The sequence below is a fragment of the Arachis duranensis genome, chromosome 10 (genome assembly GCF_000817695.3).
Source record: "Arachis duranensis cultivar V14167 chromosome 10, aradu.V14167.gnm2.J7QH, whole genome shotgun sequence".
Taxonomy (NCBI): domain Eukaryota; kingdom Viridiplantae; phylum Streptophyta; class Magnoliopsida; order Fabales; family Fabaceae; genus Arachis; species Arachis duranensis.
The window spans coordinates 69916102-69920884 of NC_029781.3; the positions used below are offsets into that span (position 1 = coordinate 69916102).

Here is a 4783-nt window from a genome sequence, read left to right on the forward strand (position 1 = left end):
TGTTTATTTATTATTATTATTCGAAAACTCCATAACCAATTATTATCCGCCTAACTGAGATTTACAAGATGATCATAGCTTGCTTCATACCAACAATCTCTGTGGGATCGACCCTTACTCACGTAAGGTTTATTACTTGGACAACCCAGTGCACTTGCTGGTTAGTTGTGCGAAGTTGTGAAGTTATGTTTGGACCATGGTATCATGCACCAAGTTTTTGGCACCATTACCAGGGAGAGAACGAACATGAATGCCATTATCAGAAATCACAATTTTTCCTATCAAGTTTTTGGTGCCGTTGCCGGAGATTGTTAGAGTTTGGACAACTGACGGTTCATCTTGTTGCTCAGATTAGGTAATTTTCTTTTCAAAAATTTATCCCTATTTTCAAGAAAAATAATAAATAAATTATTTTATGACTTCAGAATTTTTAAGAATGGATTCTAGAGTTTCATGTAACAAGTTGAAGCCTGGCTGGCTGTAAAGCCATATCCAAATTCTTTTAGATTGAGGCTTCCACTTGTCAACATAAAAGGCATGTATATGGAGTTGGATGAAGTATCAGCTGTTGCATGCCTGATTTATATCCTAAAGCTGGCTGGCTATTAAGCCATGTCCAACCCTTGGATTGGAGCTTTAGGCTAACATTGAAAGATTCCGGAATTCTTCTTAAAAATTTTTGAAATTCCTATTTTCTTTTTCCTATATGTTTTTTGAAAAAAATAAAAGAAAATACAAAAAAAATCATAAAATCAAAAAAATAAAAAATATTTTGTGATTCTTGTTTGAGTCTTGTGTCATGTTTTTAAGTTTTTGGTGTCAATTGCATATTCATCTTGTTCTTGCATTTTTCAAAAATTCATGCATTCATAGTGTTCTTCATGATCTTCAAGTTGTTCTTGGTAAGTCTTCTTGTTTGATCTTTAAATTTTCTTGTTTTGTGTTATATAATATTTTTCATGTGCATTTTTGCATTCATAGTATCTAAACATGAAAGATTTCTAAGTTTGGTGTCTTGCATGTTTTCTTTGTATTAAAAGTTTTTCAAAAAATATTTTCTTGATGTTCATCATGATCTTCAAAGTGTTCTTGGTGTTCAGCTTGACATTCATAGTGTTCTTGCATGCATCATTGGTTTTGATCCAAAAATTTTTATGGTTTGGGTCATTTTTATGTTTCTCCCTCTCATCATTAAAAATTTAAAAATCAAAAAATATATTTTTTCCTTTTTTTTCTCTCATAAATTTCGAAAATTTGGGTTGACTTAGTCAAAAATTTTTAAAATTTAGCTATTTCTTATAAGTCAAGTCAAATTTTCAAATTTAAAAATTTTATCTTTCCAAAATCTTTTTCAAAAATCAAATCTTTCTTGTTTTTCTTATTAATTTTCGAAAATATTTAAAAATATTTTTTTTCAAAATCTTTTTCTTAATTTTATTTCAAATTTTCGAAACTTAACTAACAAAGTAATGTGATTGATTCAAAAATTTGAAGTTTGTTACCTTCTTGTTAAGAAAGGTTCAATCTTTAAATTCTAGAATCATATCTTTTAGTTTCTTGTTAGTCAAGTAATTAATTTTTAATTTTAAAAATTAAATCTTTTTCAACCATATCTTTTTAATCATATCTTTTTATCATATCTTTTTCAAAATTTTATCTTTTTCAAAAATTTGATTTCAAAATATCTTCTTATCTTCTTATCTTTTCAAATTTGATTTTCAAATCTTTTTCAAACTAACCAATTAACTTTTGTTCAATTTTTATCTTTTCCAAAACCACCTAACTAATTTTAGCTCTCTTATTTTCGAAAATTACCTCCCCCTTTTTCAATTCTTTTAATTAACTAATTGTTCTAAATTTTAATTTTAATTTTAATTCTTCTCTCCAATTTTCGAAAATCACTAACTCTTTTTCAAAATTTATTTTCGAATTCTCTCCTTCTCATCTTCTTCTATTTATTTATTTATTTACTAATACTTCTCTTCATCTCAAGAATCTGAACATACCTTCACCTTTGTGTTTGGATTCTTACCTTTTCCTTCTTCTATTCCTTTATTCTTCTACTAACATAAAGGAATCTCTCTACTGTGATAAAGAGGATCCCTATTATTATTTTATGTTCCTTTCTTTTTCATATGAGCAGGAGCAAGGACAAGAATATTCTTGTTGAGGCAGATCCTGAACCTGAAAGGACTTTGAAGAGGAAACTACAATGTTGTCAGAACCGGACCGACCCGGCCGGTCGGACCAGAAAACCGGTGAACCGGTACTATAACCGGTTCGGGCGAGACATATAACCGGACAAGGAATCAAACCGGAATGACTCGGATTGAACCGGCCGGGTTTGGTAAGAACCGGAGAACCGGTGGGTTTCATTTAACCCGGGCCGGTTCGAACTTTTTTTTTCCTTTTCACTGGAAACGACGTCGTTTTCTAATAAAAAATTAAAAAAAATTAAAATAAAAAGAGCTGCTACTGAAACTAACCCTAGCCTCCATCTGTCTCATACCCTCATTCACTGCATCCATCCCCTGTTTCCCCCTTTCCCTTCCCAAACGGTTACTTTGGCCATGAGAGCTGATAGCTGAGAGATAGAGAGTCTGCTACTCTGCTTCAGTTCGTCACCGGCGCGGAGACCCAGCAGCCAGCAGCCAGCAGCTTCAGCCAGAGTTCGTGCGCCACTCACCACCGCGAAGAAGCAGTCGCCTCCTCGTCGCCTACTGCCTCCAGGTCGTCAGTCGTGAGTCGCCACCTCCTGTCTCCCTCTTCTCTGCTCTGCTCGTCCCTCCATCCCTCCAGGGTCCAGCCGTCCAGCCGTCCAGGTATGTAGTTTTAATTTTTTCATTTTTTGAAGTTAATTTTCAATAATTTATTACTGAACTACTACTGAATACTGATAGTTAGAAACTTAGAATTAATTGATTATTGTAGATTGATTATGTATGCTGGTTTCTGTTTGATTTCTGTTAGAATTTACCCAAATTGGTTGTTCACATATGTTTGATACTTTGATTTCTGTTTGATTTTTGTATGTTGGCAATACTTCCACATGTTTTTCTGTTTGATTTTTGTATGTTGGCATTACTTTCACATGTTTTTCTGTTTGATTTAGTACTGATAGTCAATTAATTGATTATTGTAGATTGATTCTGTATGTTGGCAGATGAGAACATGAATACTTCCACATGTTTTTCTGTTTGATTATCCATTATTTTTAGATTGTTATTGTTGATTATCTGTTATAATGTTATAGATGTTGGTTGCTGTTGTATATTATTCTTAGTAGTTAGTGGATTGTTGTTTTGGATTATTCTTGGAGATTAGTGTTATATATGTTTGCACACATAGGACACTCCTTGATCCTGTTTTTTTAAGCACTTGTTTGGCTAAGCCTTTGATTGCAGTCACATATAGCTTGAGTAAGGTGTCAGAGTTCATAGCTCCAATTAGGATTGTTAGACTCACAAGGGATAGAAAACAAGATTGTGATTTGGTGTGTGGAAAACAGGTGACTTGATAGTATGTCCAGAACGAACAACTTGTAGGGAGCCATATCTATTAAGATTCAGCTCATTGTTTGCTGAGTTGCTGATGAAATAGTTTCTGTGGCTATGAATGCTCATGTTAGCATGTTCTATGGGACCACAGCGGCAGGCTTGAAGTGTTTGGACCCATCTTCTTCTTCATGAATCCTCGGCCATGTTACCACATTCACATTATGTTTATTTTCGTGTTACTACTTATTTTTAGGATTTGAGACTTAATATTTATTAAAATATTATTGGAGATATGTTTTTTAACTGTTAATTTTTAAGTTTTTAGCTATTTTATACGTTTTACTTATGTGGGACCGGGTTAACCGGTTCAACCAGTGACCCACCGGTTGAACCAGTAACCCAGTGACCCAGTAACCTGACCGATTCGATCACCGGTTCGATTCTGACAACTATGGGAAACTAAGAGAAGCTAAATTACAACAATCTAGAGACAACCTTACAGAAATTTTCGAAAAAAAAGAGGAGATGGCAGCCGAAATAATAATGCAAGGAGGATGCTTGGTGATTATACTACACCTACTTCCAAGTTTGATGGAAGAAGCATCTCAATCCCTGCTATTGGAGCAAACAATTTTGAGCTGAAACCTCAACTAGTTGCTCTACTGCAACAGAACTGCAAGTTTTATGGACTTCCATCAGAAGATCCCTACCAATTTTTAACTGAGTTCTTGCAGATCTGTGAGACTGTTAAGACTAATGGAGTAGATCCTGAAGTCTACGGGCTCATGCTTTTCTCCTTTACTGTAAGAGACAGAGCTAGAATATGGTTGGATTCACAACCTAAAGATAGCCTGGACTCCTGGGATAAGCTGGTCGCGGCCTTCTTGGCTAAGTTCTTTCCTCCTCAAAAGCTGAGCAAGCTTAGAGTGGATGTTCAGACCTTCAAACAAAAAGATGGTGAATCCCTCTATGAAGCTTGGGAAAGATACAAGCAGATGACCAAAAGGTGTCCTTCTGACATACTTTTAGAGTAGACCATTTTGGATATATTCTATTATGGTCTATCTGAATTCTCTAAGATGTCACTGGACCATTCTGTAGGTGGATCCATTCACTTAAATAAAATGCCTGCAGAAGCTCAAGAACTCATTGACATGGTTGCAAATAACCAGTTCATCTACACTTCTGAGAGAAATTCTGTGAATAATGGGACGCCTCAGAGGAAGAGAGTTCTTTAAATTGATGCTCTGAATGCCATATTGGCTCAGAATAAAATGTTGACTCAG

The 4783-nt window shown here is 34.6% G+C and overlaps 1 non-coding gene across 1 annotated transcript; it reads right to left on the bottom strand.

Moving 5' to 3' along the window:
• Positions 1-4414: 4414 nt before the first annotated feature.
• On the bottom strand, positions 4415-4518 carry LOC127743611 (small nucleolar RNA R71). The gene has a single exon (XR_008004996.1). It is a non-coding gene; the product is annotated as a small nucleolar RNA R71 (small nucleolar RNA).
• Positions 4519-4783: the final 265 nt, after the last annotated feature.